This window comes from Canis aureus, chromosome 4 (assembly GCF_053574225.1).
Source record: "Canis aureus isolate CA01 chromosome 4, VMU_Caureus_v.1.0, whole genome shotgun sequence".
Taxonomy (NCBI): Eukaryota; Metazoa; Chordata; class Mammalia; order Carnivora; family Canidae; genus Canis; species Canis aureus.
In genome coordinates this window covers 37,532,076-37,549,549 of record NC_135614.1, presented here as the reverse complement: position 1 = coordinate 37,549,549, position 17,474 = coordinate 37,532,076, and the positions used below count along the sequence as shown (strand labels likewise).

General features: G+C 41.3%; 2 long non-coding RNA genes across 2 annotated transcripts in view; both read left to right on the top strand.

Moving 5' to 3' along the window:
• The window catches only part of LOC144312534 (uncharacterized), a 181,740-nt gene that overhangs the window by 53,448 nt on the left and 110,818 nt on the right, over positions 1–17,474 (top strand). The window lies entirely within an intron of this gene.
• Positions 11,052–15,082, top strand: LOC144312535 (uncharacterized). The gene is made up of 4 exons (XR_013378038.1): positions 11,052–11,174; positions 12,081–12,236; positions 12,776–12,927; positions 14,693–15,082. It is a non-coding gene; the product is annotated as an uncharacterized LOC144312535 (long non-coding RNA).

The window sequence follows — 17,474 nt, the reverse complement described above, 5'->3', positions numbered from 1 at the left end:
TTCCTCCCAAAAGAACTTTAGAAATTCCATTGAACTTTAACTGGAATTGTGATACATTTCTAAAGTTTTTTTAGAAAGAATTGGTATCTCAGTAAGCCAATTGTCAGCCACTGGTTTTTCTCATATTTATGACTTATTTTTTTGTTTTGTTTCTATCTTTCCTTCCAAATATTTTTGGTTATCATGAGTGGAGCTTTTAAGAAATTTTTTTTTCTAGTTGATAACTGATGGTATTATATATATTTAAGCTACTTTTTTGATTTGTTCAAATATTTTATTCATTCAGCACATATTTATTGAGTGTATTCTATGTGATATACACTCTTCTAAGCACTGTGAGTATAGCAATGAGCAAAAGAGACAAAATTCTCTGCTCTCAAGAAACTTAACATTCTTTCTCTGGGGGGTAGGGGAATGAGATAAATAGTAAACATGAAAACAAAATATGACCTGTCAGATGGTGAGAAATACCAAATAATAGAGAAGGGTGGGAGGTTAACTTCAGCATTAAATAAAGTAGAGGAGACTTCACTGAGAAAATAATTTTTGAGTGAAGACTTGAAGAATTAGGGAATAGTCTTTTATTTATGAGGATAAATAGGTTCCTAATTGAAAGAACAGCAAATACAAAAGCCATGAGAGGGAAGCTGGTACATTTAAAGAATAAGGAGGTCAGTGTGGTTGGAGTGAGAAAGGGAAGAGTGGTAAAAAGACAAGTAAGGAGGCAGATTTTACAACCTTGTAGGTTATTGTAAGGCCTTTGGGTATTAGTCTGAGTGAGCGTTTCCTGCTTAATTCTGGAAGATTGTACTTCTTCCATTTTCTTACTTCCCATAAACTCCTCTGCCCATTCAATTCTCACATCTGTCCCCCTCATTGATCCATATGATCATTGATACATATTGATACATATGATCACTCCATGGAAATGGTGCTAAGTCTACCAGTGGTCTTCTTGTCAGTAAATAAAATAGGTATTTCCAGTCCTTGCCTTATATCCCTTCTCAGTGGTCAATTGTATTGTGTTGACTATTTTGGCCTCTGGAAGCACCCTCTTTCCCAGATCCCATGACCCACAGTCCCCTTGCTTTTCCCCCACTGCTGTGGCTCTTCCTTTTCTATCTCATTTTGCAGGCTCATCCCTTCTCTTTGGCTATTGAAGACCAGGATTTCTCAAGGCCTCAACTTTTCCATTCCGCTCTAGGCAGTTATTATTAAGGAATGTAAAATCTGAATAGTTCTATAACTAAAAATGAAATTAAAACAATAATTAAAAAAATGTCCACAAGGAACACTCTAGGCCCAGGCAGCTTCACTGGCAAGGTCTGCCTAATATTCAAAAACAAATAATTCCAGTCTCATATAAACACACATAACTTTATTTTATTTTATTTTATTTTTTAAAAGATTTTATTTATTTATTCATGAGAGACACAGAGAGAGAGAGAGAGAGAGGTAGAGACACAGGCAGAGGGAGAAGCAGGCTCCATGCAGGGAGCCTGATGTGGGACTCGATCCTGGGTCTCCAGGATCACACCCTGGGCTGAAGGCAGGCGCTAAACCGCTGAGCCACCTGGGCTCCCCAAACACACATAATTTTAATACCAAAATGTGACAAGGCTAGTATAAGAAAGAAAAGTTATAAGGCCAATTTTACTTTTGAACAGAGATGCAAAAATCCTAGACAAAACACTAGGAAACTAACATCAATAATAAATATCATGTATTTTGACTATGTTGGGTTTGTCTCTTAAATGCAAGTTTGGTTGCATTTGGTTTAACATTAGAAAATTAATATGATTCAACATATTAACAAAATTAAATGAAAAATACCAATTTTTAAGAAATAAAGCATAATATTGTTTAATTTTTGCTAAGAAGCTGGAATCAGAATAATTCTTTGTATTCCTATTTGTGTATTTTTTCCTGCCTGGCATTTTCCATTTTGATTAGACTGATTTTCAGCCAAAAATATGACAAACTCTATGGGCATGTGTTGTGCCCAAGATTGCGAATCCAAGAAACCACCAAGGAGCCGACACCGATGCAAGCGCACGAGGGTTTATTAGCAAGCTTGAGCTTGGGTCCAAGTATACCCGACACAGCGGAGCAGCGACTTGGACCCCGAAGTGGGTTACAGCTGGGTTTTTTATAGGTTGGTCTAGGGGATTTTCAGAAGGGGTGGAGGAATTTCTCAAGTTCTGTTTACATTCTGATATGGGGCTTTCAAGGGCATTGAGCTCTGTTCTCATTCTAATATGGGACTTTCTACCACGGTTGTGGGCTCTGTTGTCTTTCTGATTTGGGATTCCCTGCCGAGGACATTCTGTAGTTTTTCCTGTAAAGTTCAGCTCTTATTCACAGGGGCCTAAGATGGCTGTACTTGTGCTAATGCTAAACTTTAGGTGGGATGGCCTTAATTTTTCTTGGCCTCCACAGTTTCACTTGTCTTTGTAGACCAAACGTGTCTAGCTCAGACTTCTCTTTGGAGCCTCAGACTTGCATAACCAAGGGACTCCTGCTTATCTCAACTGCCTAACTATCATCTCCCACCAGATATTTCTAAAACATCTTGAAATCCACAGGTCCAATGTTGGACTTATGATCTCCTACCACCAAATCTAATCTTCCAGTTTTGCTATCTCAGTGAATGTGATGACTATGCACCCACATACAGAAGCCAGGAGAAATCTTGCCATCATTTTTGACACCCTCACCATCTCCCATATTCATTTCATCACCAAGTCCTACTATTTTCCATCTTTATTACTCCCACCCTAATTCTCTCTAAACTTGGAGGACTGAAATATTCCTAGCTGACTTCTGTGTCTTTTTGGGCCCTCCTCCAATCCAGTCTTCACACGATAGCCAGAGAGTTCTTTTTGAAATGCCAGTCTGCTCATATGGCCCCTGTTTAAATTCCTCCAAGTGAGGCAAAAACTTCAACTTGGCCAATAAAGGCCTGCATGGTTCTGCCCCCTCCTTCCTCTCTTGCCTCATCTTGTTCTCTCTCTTCCTGGCTCTGGCTCTCCGTCTAGCAACCACTCTAGTCTTTTTTTTTTTTTTTTTAAGTTTTATTTATTTAAGTAATCTCTACACTTAATGTGGGGCTCGAATTCACAACCTGAGATCAAGAGTCGTGTGTTCTCTCTACTGAGCCAGCCAGGTGCCCCTCTAGTCTTTGAATGTCAATTTCTCCAGTGCATTCTGCTCTCAATTCCCTTTTGATTCTCATGCAGCTGAATACATCCAGCTATTCCTGAACTTGTGTGCTCAGCTCGAGGGTCAGTCTTTCAGCCTTCCTTGGTCCTCTCATCTTCCTTGCTTCCAGAGCATTTATTTAAGTTTGTAATGATATGTTTATTTGTGGGAATTCTTGATTAATGTCTTTCTGGCACACTCAACCACGAACTCCATGAAAACAAGGACTGTGCCTGTTTTTGTTCACCACTGAATGGTCAGTCCTGGCTCAGTAACCTGGCACATTGTAGGTATGCAGTAAATATTTGTGGCGAGAATCAATGTAGTTCCCTTTTACTTAGAATGAAACCAAAAAGGTACATTTTTGCATAACTGGCACACATTTTTTAAAAATTTGCATAAGCAATTTATTTCCATAAGCATAAAAAGTATCCTGTTTGAGAAGTTTCTAGGTTTTTCTAGAGTTGCTGGAGAAGATCTGATAAAACTGCCCTTTATCTTTTGTATATACCACCTGAACTCAGGATTGAGTAAATGCAAAGATTCTGTGCTAATAGCTATCCAACACTGTTAATGATATTTCCAAATATATTAAAGATGTTGTTTTGATTCAGGTAATATCTACTATTCTGGAGGCTTCAGGAAATGAGTGCAGCCTGAGGTGCTTTTCCCACCGTTTCTGCTGAGCACTGTGCTTGAGACTATGAAACAGGCAGCCAGGAAAGCCCAAGTCTGTGCCCAGATTTGAGAACAGAGCTGTGAGGTGTTTTAAAAGGAGGCAAGACATTAGAAATGACAAATACCCACCATTTGCTTTGATGTGGATGGAACTGGAGGGTATTATGCTGAGTGAAGTCAATCGGAGAAGGACAAACATTATATGGTCTCATTCATTTGGGGAATATAAAAAATAGTAAAAGGGAATAAAGGGGAAAGGAGAGAAAATGAGTGAAAATATCAGTGAGGGTGACAGAACATGAGAGACTCCTAACTCTGGGAAACAAACAAAGGGTGGTGAAAAGGGAGGTGGGTGGGGGTGACTGGGTGATGGGCACTGAGGGGGGCACTTGACGGGATGAGCACTGGGTGATATGCTATATGTTGGCAAATTGAACTCCAATTAAAAAATAATAATTAAATTAAAAAAATAAAATAAAAGGAGGCAAGAGAAGTAGAAAGTGGGTGAATGGCTGGGTCAGCTTAAGTCTTATCACCACATGGACAGTTCCAGAAGGCCAGAGGCCCAGCTCTATGACTGGTCTGCAACTAGTTTTAAAGTACTTTGGCCTTACTTTGACAAATCCAGCAAGAAGAGTGCCAGTTTTTGTTTTTTTTTTTTAAGATTTTTAATTTATATATTCATGTATTCGCAGAGAGAGGGGCAGAGACACAGGCAGAGGGAGAAGCAGGCTCCCCCCCGCCGCAGGAACCCCAATGTGGGACTTGATCCCTGGACCCCGGGATCATGACCTGAGCAAAAGGCAGACACTCAACCACTGAGCTACCCAGTTGCCCCAAGAGTACCAGTTTTTTTTTTTTTTTTTTTTTTTATATGATAGGCACACAATGAGAGAGAGAGGCAGAGACACAGGCAGAGGGAGAAGCAGGCTCCATGCACCAGGAGCCCGACGTGGGATTCGATCCTGGGTCTCCAGGATCGCGCCCTGGGCCAAAGGCAGGCGCTAAACCACTGCGCCACCCAGGGATCCCAAGAGTACCAGTTTTTAAATCATGTTTATTCCTCTCAGTTTATAATGCCTATGTGGGCATTAACAGGGGAAGGTTCTCATGCGTATGGGTTCAGTGTTTTTACTTTACCATTCAGACTGACCTTCATTACTAAAAACATTTTTAACTGTATCAGTAAAGTGATCATTTTTGTTTATTTAGTTGTATGCCCCCCTCTGTTTAGTAAGCTCTCACTCCTGCTTATCTTGGATGCCTGATTCATGGAAAGAAGTTTGCTTCTAGCAGCCCTTCCCGAATTAAGAATCTTTTTGGAGCAAAGGATCTCTTTGGGATTCTACTGTAATCTGTAGCTTCCAGAATAGTTGCTGTTGTAGACAATGCTGGGTGTTTTTTTCTGATGCAAAGTGTCCAGGCTTTGTGTGTGTGTGTGTGTGTGTGTGTGTGTGTGTCCGGGCTTTAATGACTGTTCTGATTATTCCTTGTATCCAAGAAGCAGGTAGTGTAGAATTGTGATGTTCAGAATGGATTCTGGAGTCCTAATCCTGACTCCATCATATACAAGCTGTGTGACTTTAGATAAGTATTTAACACTTTCATCCCTAAGTTTCCTGATCTGTACAACAGGGGTACAATAGTACCTATCTTTTCTATTATTATAAATAGGGTTGTTGAGAATGGGAAACGAATTACTATTTGAAAGAGTGAGTTACTGTTTTTAGGAGTACTTGGCTTATCGTAATTACTGTGTTTCTTAAATAAAATAAAATAAATGTGATAAAGTTCCAGAAATCAGTACTTCTTAAATTTCAGTGTGCATAGAAATCATTTAGGGGTATTATTAAACTGCAGACTCTGACTCTGCAGTTCTGGTGTGGGACCTGAGATTTGGCTTTTCTTTTCTTTTCCTTCCTTCCATCCTCCCTTCTCTCTCTCTCTTTTTTTAAAAAGAGGCTCCACACGCAGCATGGGGCTTGAACTCATGACTCTGAGATCAAGACCTGAGCTGAGATTAAGAGTCAGCCCCTTAACCCACTGAGCCACCCAGGTGTCCCTCTGCATTTCTAGCAAGCTCCCAGGTGTTTGTTGCAGATGCCGCAGGTGCACAGGCCATCGTCCTTGGAGTAGCAGCAGCCACAAGTAAAGCAGCAAGCTATATATCTGTCTCCCAAATTCTGCTCAGATGGGACAAGCTACATTTAGAAGAAACAGAGGCTTAAAAATGATTCTCTCTTTTGCAGCTCCGTGGGCACAATGCTTACAATGTAGAGGGTGAGGCTATTAGGGGAGCCTGGAGCAGTGTGCTGGCTCCCACATTCCTCTGTCAGCTTTTAATGGGGGTGAAGCCATTATCCTTATTGCTGGAAGTTCTCCTGTCAGCTGGGGGTGAGCCACTGATGCAGTCTGTGTCTTATGTGTGTCAGGGGAAAGAGAAAGAAAAGAGGAAAGAATGCTGATGAGAAAAATGCCCAGGGAAAGAGATCAATGCAAATATTAGTTTAATAGAAAGTGAGCACACCTGAGAGAGAGTGCCTGTGGCTCTTCCACTGAGGGAAACACACTGAAAAGGTGCCTCTGAGGACGTGTCAAAGGCCTCAATCTTGAACCTCTTACCTGCCTCCTGATTGTTAGCATCTCCAATGGAAACAGGGTTCTTTTCATTTAAGCCATTCCCCAAATCTACCTGTGGCAATGATGAAAAGCTAGAAATAACTTCAGCTACAAACACTTGATCTCCTGGGCCCCACCCAGGAACCTGACATTCAAAATCATTAAAATTCAGCCTGTGTAACAGTCATAAATAACTCAGCCTTCGCCTGCCCTGGGGTGTTGTACCCAAAGGAGGCAGTGGTAAAGATCAGGATTCATCTATGTAAGTTGGGTAGCAGGTTAATTTTATTTTATTATTTTAGTTTGTAGGCATTAATTTACAGATGTCACCTATATTATTTTGTGTGTACCAAATGCTACATCATTGTAACCTTTTTACAGGTTTTAAGCATAGGTTCTGGAGTTGGGCATTGGATTCTAGTTTTTTCGCTGTGTAGGTTACTTAACCTTTCTCTGCCTTTTTCTTCATTTCTAAAATATATAGGGACCATTGTGCAGCACCATGCTCCTTTGTTAGTATTTCTGAAATCCAAAAAGCTTTAAAACTTATTAGCTTTTCCATAAGGTTGCTGCAAACTCACTAGGAAGCAAAATTTGACCCTGAACAGACCAGAGTACTTATAGTCTTTATTTATATCACTTAGTGTGATTGTTCAGATCTGTGGCTGTTTGTTTGGTTATTGATTTTTTTTAAAAAAAGATTTTATTCATTTATTCATGAGAGATACACAGAGAGAGGCAGAGACACAGGCAGAGGGAGACGTAGGCTCCCCGCAGACGTAGAGCCCCATGTGGGACTGGATCCCAGGACCTGGGATCATGCCCTGAGCAGAAGGCAGCCGCTCAACCGCTGATTCCCCAGGTGCCTCTGGTTGTTGATTACAGGTGTATGATTATCAGTGCCACCCAAATCTCTCTGGGGGTATTATGCACACTTCCCATTACAACACATTGCCCTTCTAAAATTCAAACTATATCGAACTCTAAGTAACTTGGAGACCTGTACTTTCCACCTCAGAGGGCTGCTGTGAGGATTATGTGTGGAAATTTATTCTGAGTGCCTATCATGTAAATTATATTAATTATAGCAGACCCCTGACCTTATTTGCTAAATAATATTTATTGAATCCTTACCATGTGTGGGTGGAGGGTGGCAGTGGTGGTGAGAAGGCAAAATAAAAGATGCCACCTCTGTCCTTGAGGAGCCTCAGTCCAGGGAAGGGTGGACATGCAGGTAAGGAAAGCTATGCAGGAGGGCAGGTGCCCTTGCAGGCTGGAGCCACTGGCATGCAGCATCAGCTGAGCTGAGTGCTGGGCACGAGGAAGGCTTTTCCAAATACAGGATAAAGAATGAGAGTGGGATTGCAGTGCTGGGTGTGTGTGTGTGTGTGTATGTGTGTGTGCGTGCAAGAAGTCCAGTAGGACTGGAGCTGTGGCAGCGTAGAGAGAGGAGGCAAAAGTTGGGAGGTAGGGGGCATGAAAGACGGGGTGTGTTTAGGAAAGAGTTTGGATTTTACTCTGGAGACCATGGACAGATGGCAGAGGATGAGGTGACACCTCTGAGCATGTGTATGTGTACATCCTCAAGGTGTAATTCATTTCAGTCAGTTATTGTTTGCTTGATACTATTTAGTGTATGAATCTACATGCGCAGGTGCATATTATTAATCTCAGATTAATATTTTTAGTATATTCTGCATAATAGCATGTTTGTCCTTCTCATAGAGCAAACTTCAGTACTTCCAGTTAATGAGGATGATGTAGGAGCATCTTTTTGAATTTATATGCTCTCCATATAATTTTTGTTGATGCTTCTTTCTTTGAAGTCATTTACATAGTTAAAATAATTTAAAATGTTTTGTTCAATTAGTCTTCCTTAGGGTTTTATTATAACTGATATTCAACTAGCAGAGTGACACTTTATCAAGGAAACCACAACCATCCATCTGCTTCGAGCCTCAGATTCTTCTGCAGAATCTACTGAATTATAGGAAAGCAAAAACAAAGCCATCCTTTTTATTTTATTTTATTTATTTATTTAAGCCATCCTTTTTAAGTAAGGAGGAATAGGAACAGATTTTTAGGAGGTTCTTTAAAAATATTCATTTCGTATTCATTACTTTAATAATTCTTAAATTAGTCCCAGCACCACCCCCAGCCCATAGACTTTCTCTTCTATGACTTTCTTCCTGTTGTCCTGTCCAGTTTAACTGTGGAGACACATTAAACACCTGGAAGGCAGCTGGGATCAGCTGGGACCAGAATGAGTGGGTATGTTAGGTGAGTTGGCATCGCAAGAGTGTCATGCCTAGGGGATCCCTGGGTGGCTTAGCAGTTTAGCGCCTGCCTTTGGCTCAGGGCATGATCCTGGAGTCCCCAGATCGAGTCCTGCATCAGGTTCCCTGCATGGAGCCTGCTTCTCATGCCTGTGTCTCTGCCTCTGTGTGTGTGTGTGTGTGTGTGATGGATAAATAAATAAAATCTTTTTTTTTTTTTTTTTTATGATAGTCACACACAGAGAGAGAGGTGCAGAGACATAGGCAGAGGGAGAAGCAGGCTCCATGCACCGGGAGCCTGACGTGGGATTTGATCCCAGGTCTCCAGGATCGCACCCTGGGCCAAAGGCAGGCGCCAAACCGCTGCACCACCCAGGGATCCCCTAAAATCTTTTTTTTTAAAAAAGAGTGTCATGTCTAAAAGAATCCCACCTGTGACAATGTGTCTGTCAAAGGAGAGGATTTGTTAGAGGTGATTGCTAAAATGTGCTTTCAAGCTGAAAAATTCAATAAGGCTGTGCATTAGTCATCTAGACAACCTTCTTCCCAGGATTTCTGCTGTCAAGTGGCTCTTTGCCATTAACATTCATCATCAAGTAACCATTGCTCAGCCAGTCATTTGTCACCTCACACCTTGCTCTCAAAGCCCTTTCTGAGAACATTAGCATCAGGCAGATAAAGTCAAATCAACAAACAGTTATGTATGGGTCCTGTTTCGTCTCTGCCTTCCAAACAAATGATTCATTAGGGCATAGTTGCAATGATGCCAGTGCCACCTGAGAGCAGGTGGGGAACTATGGCCCTGCACCTGTGTATGTGTCTGTGATGAAAGCATAACCCCAGACTTGAATGTAATGGCATTCTTACTGATCTTCCTAAGTCCCAGCTATGCTCCTCATAGTGTGGTAGGTTATCTGCAAGGATAGCTGCCCACAGTTCTTCCCATTCCTGTGCATGTGTGTGGCTTCTCCATCAACCAGACTGAATCTATTTCCTTCCCCTTGAATCTGGTTGACCGTGACTTGCTTTGACTGGTGGAAGCCAGTGGCAGTAATTCTGTGTGACTTCCAAACCTAGCCTTAAGGGACCTGGCAGTTTCGATTTTTGTCCTTCTGGAAGTCCTACTATATAAAGAAAGAAATCTGGGCTATCCTACTAAAGAGATCATGAGAAGAGAAGTCTTGGAGGATGAAAGACCAAGTGGAGGAGAACTGAGGTGCCTTGCCCATGGCTGACCATGAGAGTGAGTCCATCTCGGTTGTTCCAGCCTCAGCCAACCTCCCAGTTGATGCTTTGTGGACCAGAAGAACTACCCAACCAACCTGGTTGACCTGCAGAGCCATGAATAATTATAAATTGTTTTTTTAAGCCAGTAAATTTTGGAGTAGATTGCTACACAGCAGTAGAAAACTGAAATACTTGGTGTGTAGTCTGACAGTTACAAACCTCAATTTTCTTAATCTGTGAAGTGAGCATTATGTAAGTGGTATCTGCCTCATAGGGTTGTAATGGTGACCAGTAAGATAGTATAAATAAATGTTCTGGATAAATTATAAATTGAATTTAAAAAGCTAATTGTTGGGGATCCCTGGGTGGCTCAACGGTTTGGCCCCTGCCTTCCGCCCAGGGTGTGATCCTGGAGTCCCGGGATCAAGTCCCACGTCGGGCTTCCTGCGTGGAGCCTGCTTCTCCCTCTGCCTGTATGCCTCTATGTCTCTCATGAATAAATAAATAAAATCTTTAAAAAATAAATAAATAAAAAGCTAGTTGTTGAATTATTACTCTTTTTTCATCTCTTCCTGAAGAATCTCTTGTTTTACTTTAAGGCCTTTTGTTATAGTACAGAGAGAAGGAAGCCCCCCCACCCAGAGGGTCTACATATAAAGAAATACAACTTCAGTCAAGTATTTAACACATTTTTCTTAGTATTATTTTTCTCTACCTTTAGCCATTTTCTTTTAATATTTTGTGATCTATATATCTTTATATATATATATATCTGTATATATTTATTTGCATACATAGTAACATGTCAATGGTTGGGAAGAGGTTCTCCTCTAAATTACTTCATGCAGGTCATTATAAACGATAGGGTTTGGACATGGAGCCTAATCTCTTTTCTGCTTTGAAGTATGCTGCCGAAAAAGTAATATTTAATTATGGAGCTTCACATAAATGTCAAGCATGGAGAGCAGGGTTTGGAACACACTAAGTGCTTCATAAGTGTTCACTGTTGTTATTATAATAAAGGTACATTCCCTCTTTCTAATCTCTCCACAGACACCCCCAACCCCACCCCACACTCCACTTGAAGCGCTCCCAGACAGTTTGGTTTCATCTCAGGGGTTTGAAGTAGAGGTGAGAGGGCATCATCAGGTGTGGTCAGAAGAATGCCACTAGGTAGGAATTCTTTTTTTTTTTTTTTTTAAGATTTTATTTATTTATTCATGAGAGACAGAGAGAGGCAGAGACACAAGCAGAGGGAGAAACAGGCTACATGCAGGGAGCCCAACGCAGGACTCAGTCCTGGGTCTCCAGGATCACGCCCTGGGCTGAAGGCAGGCACTAAATGGCTGAGTCACCCAGGGATTCCAGGAATTCTTATTTAGCTTCTTGAGTGGCACTTAAAGGGGCTAAACTGTGGTGGCATGTGCTGGCCTACGTCATAGGTAGGAAAGGAGAATACACAGTTGGTGGACAAGGAAATATGCATGAGAATAAAACAAGCAGAGAGGATGTGGGTCAGAGAGAGAATGGAGGAGGAGAAGCCAAAGGAGGGGAAATGCTGTCCTCAGGAAGGATGAGTCAGAACCTACCAGGCCCTTCTGTTAATACATTTTGACAATAAGAAGGAAGACTACCTGCCCTTTTCCAGAATAGAAAGGTACGTCTAAAAGGACTTGAGGAATTTGTGTTCTGTAGACCAAAGATGATGACGGTGCATTGCAGAAATGCTCCCTCTTGAGGCTGCATTTCCTCAGGCATGTGTGTACGTACATACTTTGGAAGAGTCAGTTTAAGAGGAATGTGTTTCAAAATGCTTATGAAAAGAATTCCAAAATCCTCTTTAGAGAGCCTTATGGAAATTCTGAACTACCTCACAAGCATTTCTTAATGTAGTGTGTGCTGTGAGAACATCTGTTAAGTGGCTTCAGAAGTGTGCTCAGTCCCCTAAGGGTCTGATAAGCAAATGGTCCTAGCCAAAGTGCTTTATCTCCTATGGTTCACAGGCAGCTCTGTTCATGATGCTGCTGGGTTTGGAAGCACCATGTCAGTCAAACACTGTTCATTATATTTGCTGTCTAGAGCCACTGGGTCCTCAGCAGGGCAGGCCACAGCTGAGCCCATGGCAGCATGCAGCTCCTTCCTTCCTCCCAGAGACCCTTCAGCAGCCTAAGCCTCTGTGGCCTGTCAAGTTCCTAGAGGTCGTTTTCCAGGCTTAAATTAATAAACTAATTCAAGGTAAGGTATTGATAACAAGGTAACATTTAATGGTATTTCTTCCCAACCCAATATTTGATTTTAATTCTGAACTTTTACTTTAAGTCAAAGAAAGAGTCTAATGAAAGAATTTCATTCTTGGGGGAGACTTGGGAGAGGGTATATACGGGGAGAGACCCTTCTAATGTCCGTCAAATCATATCTTAAATTCACTAAAATATTGGCAATGCATTCCTCAAATTGTACATAATGAGCATGTGTTCCTTTTGTAAAGGAAAAAGTAAACTTTTTTGTAATAGAATAAATAGTGCTCCAAATGCAGCTGTATTCTCCACCTACATGTGAGACCACCCAGGGCTCCCCATCAAAACAAAGGTGTTCTTTTTTTTTTTCCCTCCCTGCAGGAGTATAAATTTTAAAAAGTTTCTAATCAGGCAATACCTATATTTTAATATCATCATTTATTTGTTGTGATTTGTTGATACTGCTAGGATCAGTTTAGACACATGTGACCAAAGATGTAAACTCGTGGTCTATTTTTGTCTTCTTTCCTCTCCCAGACCCACATGTAGCCTGCCCTATGGCTTCATACCTGTAACCCAGGGGCAGTTTCCCCTCAGAGCCTACTCAGTGACTCTTCCCAGTTTCAATACTGCTCTTTTCCGGTTTCACTTTCCCCTGCTCTGCTTCCCTCAAAAGATAAGAATCTTAGGTAAGATAACTCCTTATTTGTCCCTTTGTCTTTAGATAAAAGTCCATAGAAACCATCAGGAGAAAATGGGTGACTGGCCACTGCGGAGGCAGTACCGGCTAGTGTTTTGTTGAGAGTACATACCTGGTGCACTCTGTGGAAGGAAGGGGGGAGGAAGGAGAAGAGGAGGAGGGGAAAAAAGGAGGGAGTGTGGGAGGGAGAGAAGAGGGGAGGAGGGGAGGAGGACAAGGAGAGGGGAGGGAGAGAGAAACGGGAGGGGAGGGGAGGAAGGAAGGAGACAACTCTTTCTCAGTTCCCAGTTACAGTGTTGAATCCCTGACATCACTATATGTATCAGTCTTATTTTACTCTTGTTCTTCCTTTCCTCAACCACCTTTTCTGCTTTTCACACATGCAGGAAGACCTTTATTAGAACATTCTTCAGCTGTGTCTTTTCCTGGTTAAGTAACTTGTTTCTTTTAGCTTTCCTTATAGGTTCTGTTCTGTAACTTTTACAATTAGCTGTTTTTCTCTCACTTAAATCCCTGGTACTGAGAGATATCAAACTGTTTTTTTGTTAAGTATCCTCCCTGACCTGAGAGTGATTACACAATTGATTAGTGAACAAACTGTGCTGTATTATTCCCAGTAAGTAAATGAGCTGGCCCTCTGTAGGATTTTCCTGATGACTGTTAGAGATTGGGCACTGATGAGTAGGTGAACATTTATGGTAAATTAAAGCAATGGACTAAAAAAAAAAGAAAAAAAGAAGCACTGGACAGTGTTAACTTTTATCTGTTACATGCCATATATATGTGACATGCTATATATATTTATACCAGGTGCCCTGGTTCTGATTTTCTTAAGGTGACAAATTTATAATGCCAGGAAAAAATATTGAGAACTCCTTAATATGCAAAAACAGGAGATTTATTTCTATCAATAAGCACGCAAAATCTTGTTAAATGCTGGGGTCTGGGGGCACCTGGGTGGTTCAGTGGTGAGCATCTGCCTTCTGCTCAGGTCATGATCCTGGGGCTCTGGGATCCAGTACTGCATCAGACTCCCCGCAGGAAGTCTGCTTCTCCCTCTGCCTATGTCTCTGCCTCTCTCTCTCTGTGTCTCTCATGAATAAAAAAAAAAAAAAAAAAAAAAAAAGCTGGGGTCTGTATGCCCTATAGCTGAAGGCACTGAATCAAATCTGAAAAATAAAAGACCTTAGGGGTCATGGACCTAAGGCCCTCATTCTGTCAGTAGGGTTTGTCAGTCTGAGGAAGGATATGTTAATTCTCTTACTTGAGGACTTTGCTGCCTTTCTTTGTTATGGGGACTCTATTCTTGTGTCTTGCTTTACTTAAGATTAATACTTAAACAAAATGTTTACCCTGGAAAGATTTTTCTTATGTGAAGCCAGTTGTGTCTGGAACTATGATATTTTCATGAGTTATGTGTCCTTACCAGATTCATAGCTTTTCCACATGTGCTCTTCCTTCAAAAGTTACACACCAAGAAGAAAGGAGATGTGAGACTGAATCCACTGATGGAACAATCCCCCCATCCTGCCCCGGATGCTCCATCTCTCAAAAAAGGGCTATCCTTCTTGGCATAATTAAAAACATTTGGAAACTGAGAGGAGGTGAATGACAGAAATGGGATGTCATCCTGTCCTGTTGTGAGATGTAGTGTGTGCTCCTTATTTTATGGTGGCAGTGACCTTCACAATTCAAGTGCATTGTTCTACATAAGTCTCATTTTCCTTCTTCCTCCTCCTATTCCCCTTTTCCAGGCCCTGCCATCTCTCACCAAATAATGGCCAGATTCCAGCCCCACAAGACTCCTGAAGAAGGTCCACAAAGCCACAACTATTTGCTGGCTCTCTTCCAAAGATTCCCCCGGAATGAGAGGCAGCTGGCGGTCTGTCTCAAAACGCTTTCCCTTAGTGGGCTGCCCCATGGCAGTTCCAGACACTGCTGGACTTTTGGCACAAGCACAGAGGCCCCGTGTGTTGAACAGTCTCAGAAGTTGCATCTTCCATCTCTGAGAAAGCTGATCCGGAGAGAGAGAATGTGGGGAGGATGTGTTTATATGAATTCTAGCCAATTTAATAGTGTCTCCAGTTAAAAAATATCTTAAAAAAAATTCCTTGGGAGATGAGCCATGTATAAGAGAATGTCAAAATGTATTCATGTTGTACATGTGGTCTTCCTCATCTGTCAAAAGAGGTGACTGGACTAGATATTTCTAAGATCTTTTCTGGCCATAAATTCAGCTGTAGAAAAATCAAAGTGGGGCCGTAATGTACCTAGATACCTGCAAACCCTTAGGGAGAGAGGTTTAATCAGACCTGAGGAAAGGCGGATGCAGGGAGCCCTGGTCCAGTTACTACAAATCATAGGAATGTCAGGTTCCCAAGACTCCCTAGATTTGGTACCTGAAACCAATGTAGGACTTACACAAGGAAGGCTGCTCCAGCATTCCTGGAAAGCGGGGATGGAAAATTAGACTCGGGACCATATTCTGAGGTAGAGAGAGTTTAAGTGCCTGGGCTGTATCTGAGATACAGATTTGTGATCATTCAGATTAGGAGACTGTATTGTGTTACATTAAGCATACACCTCTGCCCTTTACTAGCTCTGACCTTGGATAAATTACTTAAATTCTTTGAACCTCAGTTTTTTTATCCACAGTAGTACTTCCTTCCTAGGGTTATTATGGGGATAAGTGACACAAAGCAATGTAAAGCTCACTTTATTTTTTTTATTTTATATATATATATATATATATATATATATATATATATATATATATATATATTGGAGTTCGATTTGCCAACATATAACACCCAGTGCTCATCCCATCAAGTGCCCCCCTCAGTGCCTGGCACCCAGTCACCTACCTCATCCCCCCCACCTCCCTTTCCACTACCGCTTGTTCATTTCCCAGAGTTAGGAGTCTCTCATGTTCTGTCACCCTCTGATATTTCCCACTCATTTTCTCTCCTTTCCTCTATAATCCCTTTCACTATTTCTTATATTCCCTGTATTAATGAAACCATATAATGATTGTCCTCCGATTGACTTACTTCACTCAGCATAAAGCTTACTTTACATTACCATTGTTCTTATCATTGGGTTAGTTGGCCTAGAAACTGATTCGAGGACTTCAATACAGAGAATTATAATACAAAATGAGCCACTAAAAGAGCTATAATAACTGATGAATGATAGAAGCCTTTTCCATTAGCATAACTAACAGAGCCAGGAGTTAGTAGCACCCAAAGAAGGAGACAGATGTCCTTTAAGTCCCAGTAATGAAACCAGACATTGGCTTGAGGACCAAGCCCCATCCTTCCCTGATTTCCTCAAGGACAACGGCTACCCCACCCTTCCCTTGATTGTCTTCAGAGTTGTATGGTCTGGATGTGGACTATACAGTTGTTGGCCAAGTAGATGTGGTGTCCACACGACTCAGTCTTGCTTCTTTTTTGCTTGCTTCAAAGAAAGTCAATCCAGTCATTCTTGAAGAATAGCAAAGGACACCCAATGCACAACGTACAACTATAGTTTTAATAATTCTAATATCTCTTTATCATTTTCCTTGTAGCTCTCCGGAATCTCTTCTCATCTCTTGCTTTCAACTTTCAGCTGACACCCTTTCCAGGCCTTCAGGCTCTTTTGTTTTCCCTTCCTCCACTTACCAGGGATGAGCAAACTATGGCTTGCCAGGCAAATTTGTCCTATAACCTATTTTTGTGTAGTCCTCAAACTAAGAATAGTTTTTATATTTTTATTTTATTTCTTAAAGATTTTATTTATTTATTCATGAGAGACAGAGAGAGAGACAGAGAGAGAGAGAGACAGAGACACAGAGACACAGAGACACAGGTGGAGGGAGAATCAGGTTCCATGCAGGGAGCCCAATGTGGGACTCCATCCCGGGTCTCCAGGATCATGCCCTGGGCTGAAGGCAGTGCTAAACTGCTGAGCCACAGGGGCTGCCCGGTTTTTATATTTTTAAAGTGTACAAAAAAATAAAGAATTAGTGACGGAGACCCTTGTGAACCGAGAAAATACAATATTTACTACCTGTCTCTTTATAAAAAATGTTTACCAACACCTGTTCTATACTGCTCTCTCTTCTTCACTGCAGAGAGAACTTGTTTTGTTTTGTTTTTCTAATTCCCCATTTGTCTTTGTTGGCTATTCATCTGCCCTATTAACCCAATCTGCAAATCCACAGTGGGGATGGAGGTAGAAAGAAGAGGAAGAAGTTGTGAACTCTCATGCATAACATTTCTTGTCCCTGTCACACCATGATTCCAGCAGCAATATGAAAAATCAGGTAATGTCTTTCACTATCAACCAGAGTAATTATCTGTCATTATCAAACTTCTGATATAATCCCATTTCTTTCTTTTCCGTTCTCTTTCCTGTTCTCTCTTATTCCTCTTGTCTTCATTTGCTTATTGAAAAATTGACTGGAAATGAGTTTCTTACAGCTCTTTTAAAGGATAGGGTTCTCTCCTCCACCCTTACTTCTCTTTCTCTCTCTTTCCTTCCTACTTTCTT